Genomic DNA, 18,287 nt, shown 5'->3' with positions numbered 1-18,287 from the left:
TTGTGAATTTCTCTGTATCACCATGCTGGCACCGGGTTCAAATATGACTGAAGTTAGATGTACTGTTCATTGTAATTATGCAGAATAAACATTATTCGCTTTGGCAACATGGTCATCTGATACAGTATCAATCTGCTGTAAAAGGATTAGTTCTGAAATCAAGAAGGAAAGTTTAAGCGAGATTTTTGTTGAAGGGAGTGTTCTACAGACATATCTTGTATGGATTTTTCAGGCAGACGTAAGGAACAGGCCACCTGTCTCATTCAGTTATGTGCTAAGCTTTGGTTTTCATTGGAAAAACATATTAAGTTGTGAGAACAAGACTATGATGTGATTCCTGATTTACAGTGTGATTTGGCTGCAGAGTGCAAACGACTGTTAGAAATGGAAGGACATTTGAAACAGTGAAGCTAGATGCACAGCTGTGAGACAATTATGATGCCAGTGCACAGTTGATTCAGAAAGAGAAACAGTTTTCAGAGAGTGAGGAAGAGATAATAAACTTGAAAACTGTTTTGGATGGTGTTCAAAAAGATAGGGACCTAGCAATTGCAGAAATGCAGACGATCAGAAAGGCTGGTAGTGAAAAAGCCAAGGAATTGCAAGTGATGGAAGATTATATTTTTAGACTTATGGATGAGAATGATAGAAGAGTTCAAACAGCTGATCATTATAAAACACAAGTTACTGAAATGCAGGGAGGGATTACTGAATTGAGGAGAGAGAATTATGCCCTTTACAGTCAAACTTAAGATCTCCAAGCCCAGTGCATGGTGGTAAGACAGCAATTCAGTGTCAGGGGGTGATAAGTGTACAGAGCTGTCCTCGAATCCCTGTAAGCAGTAGGGCATTACTCTCAAGGAGGCTGGATGCAGTCACAGGACCTGATCACGAGTTCGACAGTATCCTGCTGGGATACCGCCCAACTTAATTAGCGTTAGCGCTCACACGGCTGGCAGTATTACCGCCGGATCACGGATTGGGTGCTAACTGTATGTCCCCATTCCCCATTGTGTCCATTGGATCCAATGGGGAATTTCTGGTGCAATTACCACGAGGTAACACCACCAGCTGTAATTGCACTGAAAATGGGCATTTTCCCTGCGTGTTTACCCCCAGCTCTTAGCTTAATTCCAGCCTCATGAAAGACAGAATGTGAAAAGTGCACCTCGCCAATATAATCAGTCCTCATCACAGGCTGACCATGGTCAAAGGATGGCCACCCACGCTCCCCACCTCCTGTGTCACGAGAGTTCATAGGAAACACAAACATGAGTCAGTCTCCTAAAAGTTACCAGAACAGGGTGAATTCAACCATTACCTGTTTAGAGCATAGAGGGATGAGTATAGGGATATGGACGTGGTTCCAGTGTTTGGAGGCTCAGGTGAAAATGTTGTCTGAGCAGATAGGGAAACTGTGTGCAGTGAAAAGACAACAGTCAAATGAGAGTACAGAATGTGACATGCATGATCTTGCCCAAAGTGACAATAAGTGACTAGTTAGCCATACTTGCCATGATGAGGACACAAATGACCATGACTTACCTTTGAATGAACAAACTGATTTGTTTGGGAATTTGGAACTAAGAAAACAAATGAATGAAAATAAGGTAGGGGAGAGTAACACACAAAGGAAGGGAGTATGGTTTAGCTTGGATTTGAACCAGACAATTTAACTGTGTGAAAATGGGTGACAAGAAAGGGAAAATGTACAAGAAAAACCAAAAGAGCAGAGAGTTAGAAGGCAATTAAAAAAGAATGTGCAACATAAAAATGATGAGATACATACCATCAAACAGAAGGTGCGATCATGATTTCGGTTTTGTCCGGGCTGAGTTTAAGGCTGTTGATGCTCATCCACTGTTTTAGTTTAAAGAGGCAGTTGGTGAGTGCTGGGTTTTGTTTTCTACTGGCATTGATTTTATAGATGACCTATAAAAATGATCCGTTCTCCGAATGGGTTCTATGGACAGTCATGACAACACTCTCATCTGTTGAAAATCAATGATCCTCTAGGTTGCTGTTCCAATTAACTCACTGTTTGATGTGCTTTGCACTCTGAAGTAAAATTTAGAGAATGGGCATTTGTGGCTGGCTGACATACCCTGGATTAGACATGTGGGGAGGCAAGAGATGATGTGCTGTTGCATATTGGGACCTACCATGCTCTCTCCCCAACTGTTTCCTCATCCTGGCATGGTGCAGTTTGTATGGTGCATTGTGGTGCAAATGTCCCAGAAACCATGCATTCTAGGGTTTAGGACCGGTCTTTGGGGTAAAGGCTAGGGTGTCTAAATGTCATATAGGCACAAATATCCACAGGGCTGTAACAGATAATTATACAATATTTGGTGCAGATTAGTGATTGTATAAGGAACAACCCTTAGCCAAGCCACAAACCCACACATTTAGAGTTTTGCTAAAATCCATGGAATTGGGTTGGGTGTACAAATGTAATGTAGCCAGTAATGTCTGGAGGGTCCTAAGAGATAAATATGCAACACATTGTGCAGATTTGTGAAACAGTGAGGAGAATTGTATAAGCAATAATGCTTCACCAAGCCACAAACCCAAAAACAAATGGACTTTTGGTGAAATCCAGGGAACAGGTTGGGGTGTCCAATTGTCGTGTAGCCAGTATTGTCCATGGGATACTAACAAATAACTAAGAACAATTTAGTGCAGATTGGTGAAAGGGTGTGAAATTGTAAAAGGAACAACGATTTGCGAAGCCACAAACCCACAAACAAATGGACTTTTGCTGAAATCCAGGGAACAGTGTGTGGTGTCCAAATGTTGTGTAGCTAGTGTTGTATGGATCTACTTTTGTCATTCAGACTGACCACCAACCCTTGAGATGGTTAATGCAAATGAAAGGGGAAAATCCAAAACTATTGAGATGGTCAATCTGCCTCCAAGGGTTTGATTTCACCATTAAGCACAGGTCAGGGTGTCACCATCAAAATGCTGATGGACTCTCTAGGATGTATGTCATCGACTAGAGGTATGAGGTTCATCCAGGAGTGGATTAAATCCTCCTGTCCCTTAGTCTGGGGGGGGCGAGTGTTAGGGAGAATTCTCTGTTTAGGCTGAATTTCCTAACCTAGTGAGTCCCCCAGCAGCTTTGCTGGATTCTTGGGGTTTATTTTTTTTCTCCTGCCAGGAGTGAGACTCTTTTACCCTCACTCCTGGACATGACTTGAGAGTGTTTTCTGTGACTTGCTATGTGCTTATGGGCTAGGGGGTAATTTTCCCCATAGGCCATCATTGGTTTTTGGAATGTGTGTTACACAGCACCCTCAGTGCAGTAACACAGGGGTGTCATAGAGACCCCCAAACATAGACTCCACACCCTGGGACTGACTACTGTCTCCCTAGGTCTGTAAATTCACCATTAACTTTACTAGTCTTAACTTAGGAACTTAACCAGTACAAACCATCTTACTGTGGAAGTACTGGTAGGGGCAATTAGATTGCCCCTGGGTCTGTTGTCGAGGGGGTACTGTCCCGTCCCCCCTCGCCGAGTTCTGGCTGGTGGCAGTGGATACCACGGAAATATTTCACCGGAATATTTCCCAATGGGATTTCCCATTGTTTTTAATGCACCACTTTTTGGTGCAATGTTAAAGATACCGCCGGTTTATTTATTTAATATAAATTCACCGGTTGGGATTTTTTGCCAGAACTCGCCGCCAAAATGGCGTCTAGGTTCACTTCAGTAACCCTGAACCCGAGTCGAGCCTTTGTTCCACTTTTGGCGGGCTTCTGCACAGAAGCCCTCCAAAGTGGTGCCATTCTGTCTGGGTACCACAGGGGGTGTGGGAGGGGGTTTAGGCACCCTGGACTGAGTTGCCTTGCCAACTCATGTCGCACTCTAGTGTGATTGGCCCAAGTGGTGAGCCACCCCGCTCACCACTTAGCATGTTTGAGGGACAGCTAGGCTGCATGAATGTGGGTTTGCTGCATAAAAGCAGGGTTTTTGGGACTGGTTCTTCAGAAGTCGCCACAGGACCTAAGAAGCCGAAGAGGGAGAAGCCGAGGCAACCTGCCAAGACGACACCACCGGTGGAGCCCTGCGGAACCGTCTCACCACTTTTCCCGACGACAGAGGAGATCTCCCGCCGGAGAGTCTTCTTCCCTTAACTGGTGGGGACAACCAGTTGCTGCCTTCTTTTCGCCGTCCCGAAGCATCTTGTGGCCGCCTTGCCTGTGCCAAGCACCCCTGCAACCGGGATACCACTTTTTACCTCAACCACGAAAGACGGGTAAAACCCTTTGTGTGCGGAAAACTCCACGGCTGGTCTCATCCCTGGTAGTGCAACAACCTTCAGATTTCCTCCACGTCGAGATCACCTCTTCCTCTGGATGACAGCATGACTTGCACCCACTACCAGGAACGACTACCACCGCTGGAGGATCCTTTCCACTTTTAAAGGTACCGTGTTCCGCCCGGCCTCCCTTGCCACCGATTGTACGGGGTAGATTTAGTCCTCGGCTCTCGAACCTGGGTAGGCCTGGGACACCCTAACTAAACTTTTCGGAAACGTAGTAAAACCTTTTCTGCTCACCTGCAAAGACTTGTGACATTGTGTGATCTTGGGCATATTTTCGCCTGGCTCCCTCTAAAGTGGGCCCCGAACTAATTTTCCTTGTTCCACAATTGACTGCCTTTTCTAACCTTATGTGAAAAGTGTTTTACCTTACTGCTCTCTTTATTTCTGCCTTTTCCCTCCCTTTTTTAATAACTTGTTGGAGTACCATCTAACGTTAAGCGCTCACCTCTGGTTGGAAATAAGTGGTGTTAACTTAGAATTGTCCAACAAATGATTAGGGATGTACATATGAGTAATAGTAACTGTGTTTTGACTTCCTTACCTTTTTCTGTGCTAGTGTAATTTATGAGTGTGTCTTTAATAAATAAGTTTATACTTTTACACCTAGCTCTGGTCAGTGTTTGCTTGTACTACTGTGCCTCTGCACCTATTGTATATCATCTGTATACCCAAGACCCAAGCTCCTCCTCACTGATGATGCCCAACAAGGCTGAAACATGTCTGGGGATGCTTGTGGTCTCGCGCAAAAGGGATGTGACCTAGCAGTTCGGGCTGGACTACCCCTTTGGGGGTGGGACTAAGCCTGATTTGCATATGGTTTTTCCCCTTTTGTAATGGCTTGGCAGGCGAAGAACGATGGTCTGGAGGGTTGCCCAGAGCAATGCCAGAGGTCAAGATTTATTCTAAACCTTCCAGCCATCAACTCCTTTGTTTTGCTATTGTCACCCTGAGTGGGAAGGGTATGCCCAGACGTGGGTCCCTTGCCTGCTGGGCCTAGAGACCCAAGCTCCTCCTCACTGATGACGCCCAACAAGGCTGAAACATGTCTGGGGATGCTTGTGGTCTCGTGCAAAAGGGATGTGACCTAGCAGTTCGGGCTGGACTACCCCTTTGGGGGTGGGACTAAGCCTGATTTGCATATGGTTTTTCCCCTTTTGTAATGGCTTGGCAGGCGAAGAACGATGGTCTGGAGGGTTGCCCAGAGCAATGCCAGAGGTCAAGATTTATTCTAAACCTTCCAGCCATCAACTCCTTTGTTTTGCTATCCTCTGTATACTGTCTAACTCTTCTTGAGGGAAGTCTGACTGCTCAGCCACAGCTACCACGGTGAATCTGTGTGGTACAGACTGCTACCAAGTGGGTTTACTGCCAACACCTGTAGTCTTAAATCTTTTGCAGTGGTCCCAGAGGGAACTGCACAGGTTTCTGCCTAACACCAGGTAACTATTCAAAATTCATTGCAGCTTGGTGAAACGGTGTGCAATTGCTATGATTTGATATGATATGGTATTTTATTTGTATCGCGCTCGCACACAAGTGTTTCAGAGCGCGACAAGGCGAGGGAGAGGAACAAAGGTGAACAAAAAACTGCAATCTTACTGGGCCCAGTGGAATTGAGAATGTGCAATTGCATGGGAGATGGAAAGGGGAAAGGTGCATGGAAGGGGGGAGAAGTAGAAAGTGCGGAGCAAAGGAAAACAGATAAATAATAAAATAAATCAATAATAACAAAACTGTGCTAGTGCACCCAACAAGTGGCAAGTGCTGGATTGAGGCAGCAGACAGGGTATGTCTGATGAGTGCAGGAAAAAAGGGGGGTCTGTATGGTTACAAATACATACCTCAGTGCAGGGATTTCCCAGAGGCAGTGCAGGTGGGTGGCAGGGTGAGCAGATACCTGGGCTTGGAAGACAGAGGGTTGGCCAGGTGCATGGTACTGAGAGAGAAAAGATCAGAATGAGAGAGGAGGAGCAAAGGAAGAAGCAAAGACGAAGGTTTTGAGGTGTGTCCGGAACCAGAGATGGTTCTCCTCAAGTCTCAGAGTGGCAGGCAGGCTGTTTCAGAGGGAGTCCCCAGCCAAAGACAGAGATCTACCCCCAGCTTGATTCTTTGAGCAACAACAGACCCTGGGGGAGTTACAGCTAGAGGAGCGAAGGGCTCGAGAGGGGAGGTATTTACGGAGGGATAGCTGAAGTTCTTTTGGACCCAGGCCAGAGAAAGACTTGTGGACAATGCAGGGGGTTTTGAATGTGATCCTTGCATCCACTGGGAGCCAGTGGAGAGATTTCAGGGCTGGAGAGATATGATCCCAGGGCTTGAGGCCAAAGACAAGTCTCGCAGTCCTATTCTGGATGAGTTGTAAAGGGCAGAGAGTAGAGGCAGGTAGATTTAGAAAGAGGCTATTACAATAGTCCAACCTAGAGAGAACCAGGGCTTGGGAGACATTGTGCATTTGGTGGAAGGAGAGGAAAGGTAGAGGACCTCTGAGGAGGTGCAGTAGGAAGTTTGACTTTTTTGAGACATCAGAGATGTGGGCAGGGAAGGAAAGCATGGAATCAAAGATGACCCTGAGGTTCTTAGCCTCACAGGTGTGGGTAGGAGGCAGGCCAAGGGAGGCAGGCCAGAGAGTGAGGGGAAAGGAGGGTGAAGGTGTGCCAATGAGGAGGATCTCTGTCTTGCTGACATGCAGGCAGAGATCATTGGCGGCACACCAAACCTTAATGGCAGTTAGGCAATCAGAGATGAGAGAAGGAGAGGAGATGGCCGAGGGAAGCCTGAAGATGAGTTGAATATCATCAGCATAGCACTGGAAATTGGAGCAAAAAATAGTAATGCAGTGGGCGGGATTTGCAAGGTATTGGTTGAAAAGCCAGGGCGAGATGTTAAACCCCTGGGGAACACCACAGTTAGAAACGGAGATAGATGAAAGGAAGGACCCAACTTGGACCTGGGACGGTCACAGAGACAGTTAAGCAGGGTGGTTTGGTTGATTGTGTCAAAGGCAGAAGAGAGATCGAGTAGAATGAGGACAGAGGGAATGCTAGAGTCAAGGTTGGAGAGCAGATCTTCACGGATGTTCAGGAGAACAGTTTCCCTGCTTCTGGCAGCTCTAAAGCCAGACTGATGGTCATGGAGACAGCCAACAGAATCAGAATAAAGGTTAAAATGAGAGATGGTCAGCTTTTCCAGGAGTTTGCCCAGAAAAAGGTTGTTCAAGGAAAAACGCTTTGCCATGCCACAAACAAACCAACACATTTTCACTTTTATAAATGTAAAAATTTTAGTGTCATCTGCATAGTTGTAATAAGTGAGTCCATGTTTTTTGATGAGGTTAGTCAGGGGGGTCGTGTAGATGATGAAGAGTAGCAGTGACAGTGAGGAGCCCTGTGGGATGCCACATGTTGTTTTCTGAGGTGGTGACTTGAATGGCGCTAAGTTTTTTCTGTTCTTTCTGTCAAGAAGGGTTTTAGCCAAAGGAGAGCTGTGTTGTTGATCCAAATATTTTCCAGTCTTTTGATCAGTGGGTTGTTATTGACTGTGTCGAATGATGCTGAGATTGGCGTTGGCATCTGCGTTGGTCATTAGATCGCCCCATGTAAATAGTTGTGCAGTTTCCATTCCTCTCTTGGTTCTGAAGCCTACTTGCCTGATCCAATAACCAATTATTTTCTACATGTTCCAAGATTATTTTGTAGAAGTATCTTTCTAGTAGTTTCACTGGATATGGCATATTTGAAATTAGTAGGCAGTGGGTTATGTTTCCTGATGGATCTATAAGGAGTGGCTTGATTTAGGGCAATTTGAAGGCTCATGGCATGGCTCCTGTTACTAGTGAGTGGTTGAAGAGGTTGAAGTAATCTTCTGTCAGTGTTCACTGTGTGAGGATAATCTTGTAGACATTGCTTTCTATGATTTGCTGGATGATAGTGATTTTGTTCTTGAGGTGGTCAGCGAGGTTGTTGCATAGTTTTTATGTGGGGGTTGTTGCATTGTTGCACATTGATGGGTTGCTTAGCTCATTTATGATGTTGAACATCCTTTTCTGGGTGTTGCTTGATTTTGTGATCCATTTGTTGTAGTATATCTTTTTTGCATTGAGTATTTCAGCTTGTATAGTCTTTTGTTATGTGTTTTTATATTGCTGGTCATAGTTTTTTGTTCATTCTTGTTCTAGTTTTCTGTTTTTATTTCAGTGCTTTCAGAAGGGGCGTGAACCATATTGCCATTGTTTTCCTTAGTGAGGGGTTGATGGTTTTTCTGGTGCAATGTCATCTAGTGTTTCCGCAATCGCGTTTTGTGATTGTGTCTGTTCGCTCTTCTATGCTGGCTGAGATAAGGATGTTTTTAATTGTTTTGTGGCTTGCTTTTCAGAATTGGAGAATTTTAAGGGGGTTTGTGAGGTATCCTCACTGGTGGTTGGGTCACAAACTGTATAATGACATTGTCGCTCCAGAGGATTTGCAGTGGAGGTGCAGTTGTGACCAGGTTTTTGTTGCAGAAGATTGCATCTAGCGTGTGGCCTGCTGTGTGTGTGTGTGTCGCTCCATTCACCAGTTGTCATAGATGCATTGTTGTGAGTTGATTAGTTAGTGTTTTGGGTAGGTTGATGTGCTCTTCTTTGATCCAGATGGTAAAGTCTCCAAGTATGATGAGATGATCATGTTTAATGGTGATCTTGGTGATGGCATCCACAAAAGTGTGTACGAAGGTTGGGTCTGAGGTTGGTGGTCTGTATATGAGTAGAAATGTTAGGTTGGTTGAAGAGCTAATGTTAGGGTATAGGATGCTTGATTCACAGTTTGCAATGTTTAATGCTGGTGTTGTTGTTATTATTAGCTGGTCCTTGTATGCTAGAGTGAGCCCTTCTCCTCTCTTTCCTTCCCTGTTGACTCGCTAAAGTTTGAAGTTGTGGGGTAGGCAGTTTTGCACTATTACCATATGGTTTTGAGTTAGCCGGATTTCTGTGAGGAATAGAATGCCTAACCCTCCATTGCTTAGCAGTTAGTATATTTCTGTTGTGACCTTGTACATTGATCTGGCATTGACTAGGTTGTAGTGTATCTTTTTGTTTCTTGTGGTTTGTTTGGTTGGTTTTTGGCTGTGTATGTTGGTGGTTGTGTTGGTAATGGTTGTTTTTTCCACCAGATTATGTTTTTGGGTCAGTTGATGCTGTTTCTTCATTCAGTAGTTCTGCCAGGTTTCGTATTGGATTGATGTCATTTTCATAGTCATCTCCCTGGCGACCTTGATGGTACCATTTGTTGTGCCAATTTTTTGTGATGAATGGCATTTGTGTTGTTTCCTTCCAGTTTGATTTTCTGTGTTTCTGTACGGGAGGATAGGTCTATGAGACCCCCTACCCGTCATATCCCACCCTCGTGAGGTTCATGGCTCGTCAGAGGCCCCCCATGAACTTGTGCTCAAGTGGCAGGGTGGCTGCTGCTCGACACACAGGGCCAATCGAGTGTACTGTAACACACCATGGATTCCATTTTGGAAGCTTCAAGACTCCATTTTAGATAGAAGCAACCAAAATCCCAATTAAACAGCCTGCCTGCAAAAGCTGCAGCTTGGCCCCCGCTCACTGTGCGCAGGGAACAACGCACTCCCCCTGCGCCTCCACCCCATGGCAGATCTGCTGAAGGCCCGTTCTCACGAGCAACCAGACACGAGCAAATAGCAGAACAAACACTGTATCATTTACCTTCCGCAGTACATCTCTATCCCCGAAGTGACCTGACTCGTGGTTCAAGTCTGGAAAATAACAAAAACCATCCCAATAGAACAGGCCTCGACCCAGCATCTAACCCCTAACATTTAAAATGTATGGCGTCAATACCCTCCTTGTATGAACCCCTGCCGATGTTCCCCAAATGAAGTGTTACACCGCATACCAGAGTCTAATGATTTACAGGGTGTGTATAAAATTATACCACGGGTGTTGGGAAAGGGAAAAACGTTTATAGTACTGGTAAAGCAAGAATGACCTCAGCCCATGTAAGATACCATGTACCTTAAAGACTCAATCAAATGGCTTGATACAGCCCACCTAGTGCTAACTAACGAGTGCTGCTAATGTACAAAGGAAGGCGAAAAAGCATTACTGAGAATACTTGTGTGTCATGCAGTTGGACAAGTTTGAATGTTATAAAAAAGACTATAAATGTACAATCACAACTGAACGTATTGCTTCCATGCTCCTGAGTACACAACCAAACCTAATGCTACCTCATGTGTTATCCATCTGCTACCGGATGTAATTGCTGAAATGTATTCAACCGATGTTATGTGATATATGTAACCTTGCTAGACTCTCATAGTCGTATATGAAGTAGTACATGAATGTATAAACACTAGACATGTGTAATCATTCTAATATTACTAACTTTATTAACCATCTCCTCGTTTTGTATAGTGTGCAGCCCAGGCACAGAGAATCGCGCATAAACACAAGGCTATCTCCCCCTCCTCCCGCCAAGGTCCACCAGGGCTAGCAGGTGTGTGGGCAGCACAGCCTCACCTCCCCTCATTCCTTTGGACCCGGTCCAAGTATTCACCTCCCCCATATCCAAGGCCGCCATGGTCACCCAAATGAATTATTTACAACCTGGTCCTAAACCCCACCGCCTCAAGGGGTCAGAGGTGCACCCTCGCTGATCCAGTAGTACTCCAGTTTACCCCAAGTTAATGGGACTTGGAGATAGGTATTCAACCCTGTACTAACATATCATAAAGTAATCCTTCACTACTTCTAACAAGAATGGAATGACAGGGCAGCTCACCTTGTGCCCTCAGTCCAAACACCCACGTTTATGACACCTGGTCAACAGGTCAACAGTAACAGTGCACTGATGTATTGGTGAAGCTCCACATTACATGTTGTTTCTCTGGTCTTCTATTCTTTCTTAGAGTAACACATTGTAGGATTTACAGGACAACTGGAATTGTATAACGGATGAGTGTTTGTGTGTGTGGCCACAAGGGCAGAATGTTAGTGCAGCCATCTATCAACAACACTGACCGCGCCTGGCCTGGCAGCCCCACCCGATAAGCCCTGCTGATGCATCCACCCCACCTTGGCACCACGCGGATGTCTACCAATCCTGGAGCGGCTCATCACTGCCTCACCTATAGTTAGTCGACGCCACCCAATCCCTGAGACGATGTGCCCCCTATAGCGTTTAGGACTTGTGATGTGGTTTTTTGTAATAAATAAGACTGCCTTTGCTATTGTCAGACAGAGCGCTCTCGGAACTTGCAGAGTCCTTTGCATGCCCTATTTCATTAGATAAAAACCCTTTACATTCACCCGCACTTGGTATTGGTCTCATTCCCTCCTGGGGTGAGTCCTTTACTGCCTCTCATTGCGGGGAGGGTACTGCCTTTTGGGGACGCTTGCTTTCAGTGGTGGCCCCGAACACGTCATGAATTTTTTCATCGTCCCCTCTGGCACGAGAAATTCCAGGCAGCAGTGGAGACGCACGACGCACTCGCTCAAGAGAGCTGCCCGCCTACAGCAACTGGTACGCTTAGTCATGCGCATGAAGTAGGCCAAAGGGTACGGGGTCCCGCTCCAAAAAAAAACCTTCAGTACCGCTAGCCGGGGCCGGGGGGCGGCCATTGAGTGTTAGGCAGCGCCGCCTGGACGGACCCAGTCCGGAGAATCTCAAATCAAGACGGGCACGTGAGTATTGAGTGCGAGTGATTTTAAAAGGTGAAATAAGGGAAGATAAAGATGGGAACCTAGCTCTGCAAGGGGGTAGAAGGCGGCGCCACATAGTGCTATCTTAACTAGTGCTGGGAATAAGTGAACAGTGGAGAATAACATAAAGGTGTCTGAGAATAGGGAGACACAGTGGGCTTCATTACGAGTCCAGTGGTAACCGAGGTGGTAAAACTGCCTGGTTACCGCCAGACTCGTATTACCATTCCGCCTCCGTGATTCCCGGAATTACCGGGGCAATACAACCCCGGTTTTCCGGGAATCACAGAGGCGGAATGGTGTTAATCCCCATTCCCCTTGAGTCCTATGGGACTCAACGGGAATGGGGATCATGGAAACACCGGCAGCATCTCGTAATGCTGCCGGTGTTTCCTCGTCTGCCTGCAGGCGGGCGGTGTTAAACCCACCAGGTCAGACCTAGTGGGAACATCACCTCCCGCCTGCAGGAGTTGTGATCAGGCGGTCCGGAAACAACGGTGGTGGCGGTTTTACCGCCACCGTTATTTCCGGACTGCCTGATTTGTAATGAGGCCCAGTGTATACATTACAAACTGCTACTTTCTTTCTTCTTCTACTTCAGTCGGGGTACCTCGGGGTGAAAAAGGGGTAAAAACTCTAAAAGGTTTAGGGGCACATGGTGCACTAGGGGAAGGGGGCCTTATCAGGGAAAAAGTGCGTGGCAAGAAAAAAGGGGAGGAGTGAATATTATGTGTTGTATGTTAAAAGTATGTTAAATGTCTGTCCTATGTTACACATGCTACAGTAACAGCATTTCAAAGAACTGTAAAGAGATGATGTTGAATTAATGACGTTGTGTAGTTCTGTGGTATGGTCATTGTAAGTGTGACCTGGTAAGATCTGAAGAGATTAATATTGTGCGCAAGCCTTTTTTGTATATGTTCAAGAACTGTTGAAGATAAGGGTTACACACACACACACATATAAGCCACAGTGACAGACACAAAATAGTACGGAAAAGTGAGCACTTAGAGTACAATATGGGGGCGGAAACACCCTTGGCCACATTTGTAAAAATGTACCTGGTTATGCATAATGAATGAAAAAGTACCACGATCAGTGGGTAACAGAATTAAAAGGTGAAGGATTACCCCAGGTATGGCCAGAAGGGGATCATTTGATAAAAGTGTCCTAGATATGGTAGCCACATGTATATTCATGAAATACAAGGGAAAACAGTTTCATGATAGAAGAGAAATATCAGACTTATGGAGGCTATTCAAAGAAGTGCCTCCGCTCAAAAAGAGTCAGTGCCTAATATGCCCTCCATCAGTGACACTCCCCTAACCGCACATGAAAATAAAAGGGAGGATGCAGGGAAAGAAGTATCAATAGAGGTAACACGATTGTACCCCCTCCTAAAGAAACCAGTGCAGGCAGAAGGATATAGTGATCCCACATATGTGCCCACTGCGATCCCCACAGCCACCCCACGACCAACTGCACCACCACCATATGTGTGCCCCAGACATCGTGAACAGGTAAGCACCCCAGCAGTAAATATTGAAAAGTTAACAGAGGACCTAGACTCTATGCTCTCAATGGTCAAGAGATGAGTTATCTAGAATAACAAATATATGTGAGCAGAGCGGAACAAGTGTTGCAAGAACAGAACAAACACCTAGGGCACAGACACTCGACAGGTCATCTGAAGAAGGGTGGAAGAAAGGGGAAATACTATTTAGAATTCAGGAAGAACCAAATCGAATAAAAGAACTGGGGCCACAAGAACAGGAAGAAAACACAGGTGAAGAAGGAATGGCTACCGGAGGTATGGAAGAATTATGGTGTGATATTGAGGATGAGGAGCAGGAAAGTGGGAGGTTGGGTGTGGCGATGGGAGGAAGATCAGGTAGAGGAGAGGAGACACCCCTGGGAAGGACAATGTAAGAGGAATGGACAGGAAGATTAAGGAATAGAATGGGAAGAATGGCAACGCTAGGGAAGAAAGGATTGAAGGTGAGTACTGGCAGAATGACAAAGAGTAAACTACAACTCCCATTGATACATAGGGGAAGTGGGAGGCCAAATTACATACCCTGGGCCCAAATGGATAAAGCCAATTTGTTAAAATCATTGCCCCTGCTATCAGGAGGGGCAAGCAAGTGGATATATGCATTTGAGAAGCATACCGTGGGAGTGCCATTAGCGGTAGGTGATGTCAAAAGTTTGCAAGTGTCGGCAGTGGGTGACCAGGCAGACAGAGTGTGGGCAAAAGCTGGTTTCCCGGGAATAACATTGGATTGTGATCGGCATAATGGAGCATCTTTTAACACAGTGCGCGCAAGGGTATGGGATGCCCTAAGGGAAACATTTCCTGACACACCAGACTTACAGTCAGTAATGCAGTGTACAATGAATGATGAGGAGTATGCTATGGATTTCATTTTTCAGGTGCAGGAGATGTGGAGAGCTGAGACGGGCACGCCCTGGGACCAGTCAACATCCCTATTTTACTTTATAATAAAGAGGGGGCTCCCGAAAGAGGTGCAGAAAGCACTCGACAAAATAGCCGGGATTGAGGCAAAAGGCTGGCCAGAAATACAAAGCATAATAGTGCACCACTGCTAAAGAATAAAGGAAAGGGCAAAAGAAATTGGCCAAAAAAGGTTGGCAGATGAGGCGAAGTTAGTACAAACGAAACTGGTGAAGGTCGCTGCAGCTGTAGCAGCACTCCCTCAAGACAGGGAGGGGGAAGAGGAGGAGGGACTGGTAGCGATACTGGGGAGGATAGCAGCAAATTGGGCAGGCAATGGGCAGCCACAGTGGAATTGACAGGAGCAGTACGGAGGACCACAGTGGCAAGTGTGGGCCCCCCGGGAAGGACGAGGTGGGTACAGGGGCCGCAGAGGGGGTGGTCAAGGGTATGGAGGAAATGGTGGATATGGAGGGCAAGGTCCAAGGGGGGGACAAGGGAACTGTTGGAATTGTGGAAGGTGGGGACACTTCTCACGGGAATGCAGAAGCAGACCAAATAATGTGTACCAGGACGATCAACCGTATGGTCATCCTCACCCGGGAAGCCCATATGTCTTACCCATGGGAGGGCCGCAAGGGCAGCCAGAGCAGGGGTATGTAGAGTAGCGAAGAGAATCACCTCTTAATGTACAACAGCATCTACAAAACCGTGAGCACATGCAATATACACAGGGCAACCCTTTCGCCACAACTGCTAACGGCGCACCTGCACCGTACGGCGGGGTGACAGTGGTATCAGGTAACGTCTTCAGTCAAGGGGGCAACACGAGACATCCAGCCTAGGACAGCACACAGGGAGCACTTGCGTGTCCTGTACTATCTACGACCTACAATGCAGCATAGGAACCATTGATAGGGGTGCAAATAGGGAATAAACAGTTCACATTTATTGTGGACTCTGGAGCTGAAAAATCATGTTTATGTGAAGGCTGGTTTCCGTTATCTAATCGTAAATTGGAGATGCAGGGGTTCTCTGGGGCTGTTGTCGAAGTTCCTTACACAAAAGTTTTAGATGTCACCGTGGGGGGTAAGACAGTGAGGGCACCGCTACTGTATTACGAACAGTCCCCGATTAACTTACTTGGAACGGACCTTCTCAGTAAGCTTAACATGACTATCTCCTTTACAGAGAGAGGGATAGTTTGTTCAACCCCAGGGATCTGTCCCATGCACGTAAAGCTGATGGTGCATGCACGAGCAACAGCAACAGAAGTGCACGGTATACCTGTAGATCCTGATGTATTCATTCAAGGGCTAAAAACATTGGCATGGGTAGTCCCCGAGTTAAAAAAGCTAGACTGACGGGTACCCGCGGAGTTCGTCTTCCGGCCAATAGCCCGCCCAGATATTGTGCCCGGGACAGTGATTTCCTTAGATTTGAATGCAGTTCAAATCCCAGCTAAAAGAATAGCAGTTATTGCAATGGATATACATGGCTGCGAGTGGTGCACAGTATTGTGCATCAATGCCGACATTGCATTGCGAGACCTATCAGATGAAGACCTTTTCTTAGATTCAGAAAGTGACATTGAGATAATAATGGAGATAGCAATCCCCTGTGACATCATGATACAAGAAAGACAGATGCCAGTACAACGGATGTCAGTGATGGGGGCACCGCATTCGTTCTTTGATGATGATATGAAATTGGTGCCCAGTAATTTGTGGACTACAGGCCCCCATGACGTGGGATTATTGCATGGAGTCACACCAGTTAAAATAAAACTCAAACCTGGAGCTATTTTGCCAAGGGTAAAACAGTACCACCTGTCCCGATAAGCAAAAGAAGGAATAAAAGAAACAATCAGTGCATTACTAGCCCAAGGAATAATAGTGCCCTCAAATTCTCCATGTAATACTTGCATTTACCCAATCAAAAAAGGAAAGGGTGGGCATGGAGGATGATCCAAGACCTACGCCCCCTTAATGACATCATCCAAAAGGAGTTCCCTCTGGTCCCTAATCCGGCATCCATACTGTGCAGCATCCCCAAGAATGCATCACACTTCACAGTAGTGGATTTGAAAAATGCCTTCTTCTCCATCCCACTGGCAGAGGAGTGCAGGTACCTAACAGCATTTACACTGGGGGGAAAGAGATACGAACATTGTAGGATACCCCAAGGATATTGTGAGAGCCCTAGCATATTCAACTGCATCCTCCACGAAGATTTAGGGAACATGACAGCAGAGAGCATGATTATTCAATACGTTGATGGTTTACTCATCTGCGCGAAGAATGAGGAGGAATGCAGGAAAGACTCTGTTGCTCTTTTGACATTGCTGGCCCAAACGGGCTACAAGGTTGACAAAGGTGAAGCTCCAATACTGCAACGGGAAGTGTTATATTTGGGACAGCTAATCTCACAAGATGGCAAGAAAATAATACCAGACAGGGTAGCTGCCATCACAGCAGTAAGAAGGCCAAACACAGTGAAGGAAATGCAAACATTTCTCGGCATGTGTAACTACTGCCGAGCATGGATATTAGATTATGCAGCATAAACAAGTCCATTATTGCAGGCACTCAAGGAGGCTCAACGAGAGAACACAGAAATACAGTGGTCAGCAGAAATGGGTGATGCATTTACCTCACTCTAGGTACTGATCTCGAGCGTGCCAGTGCTCGCGAACCCAGATAATGAACGCAAATTTTACCTGTTCTCCCACTGTAAGGGGATCCTCATGACAGCAGTACTGACACAAAAAACACCCCTGGGATACAAGCCTCTTGCCTACTGCAGTGGCACATTAGACGCAGTGATGCGAGGACATTTCGCTTGCGAGCAATCTCTCTCAGCCGCAGCGTTCGCCTTTGAGAAAAGTGCAACAATAGTGATGGGCTGCTCTGTGACACTATTTGTGGAACACTCCCTATTTGCTATATTGGAAAGATCAAAAAGCACACTGACCACACAAAGAGCAACCGCTTACGAAATCATATTGTCCAGTGCAAACATCCACATAGTCTGATGTAAAACAGTAAATCCAGCAAGATTCATTACAGAACCTTGCACATTGAAAGACATGCAGGAACACGACTGTACTACTTACAAGGGGGAGGAAGGGCAAGACCTGGTGGTGAGTGAAAATGCCCTAAACAAAGGAGAAGTTTTCTTCATAGATGGGTGTTACGCTCACCTGGATTCCACAGGGGCGTCGAACGAAGCTGGACTGCTGCAGTCTCCACCAGTGTGACTCGTAGTGAAGTGATGATCGACTGCACTTGCCCACTCAGTTTCGTCTGCCTAGCCCGCAAGAATATTTTCCTAAAAGCAGCAAAGGGGATTAGCCAGCCGTGGTAGAGAGGTTACACTAACACTATTTTCCCAGAAAACTTCCAGTATTCCCCTTCATAAAGTCTCACCTTATTGTTTGGAAGGATGAACTCTCCATCCTGCATGGAGTGCAGGGGCGCGTAGAAGTTCAGTTACTTCACTGATCCAAAGGTATTTGGCAGAGTTCCAGACAACAATGACTCCGAGGTAAGTAGTGTGTAAACCGAATGTATAGTTCTTTTAGAGTTCAAATGTCTGTTAATTCACTCTTGATCCTTTCATACCTTTTACCTTGCAGCGTGAGTCAGTTTGTACCAACCACTGTCTAGCAAGTAATATTGTTCCAAATGTAATTAACCAATAGTTCTCTATCTTCTTTGCAGGTGCGGCGCCTTGCCGAAAAAGTCTAACGTAGGATGGTGACCAGCGCTGCCTTGAGCGGTAAAATTCTGAGTAA

The sequence above is a fragment of the Ambystoma mexicanum genome, chromosome 12 (assembly GCF_040938575.1).
Source record: "Ambystoma mexicanum isolate Mex_15411 chromosome 12, UKY_AmexF1_1, whole genome shotgun sequence".
NCBI lineage: Eukaryota > Metazoa > Chordata > Amphibia > Caudata > Ambystomatidae > Ambystoma > Ambystoma mexicanum.
The sequence above is the reverse complement of the archived record's forward strand: the minus strand, read 5'-3'. Positions refer to the sequence as shown.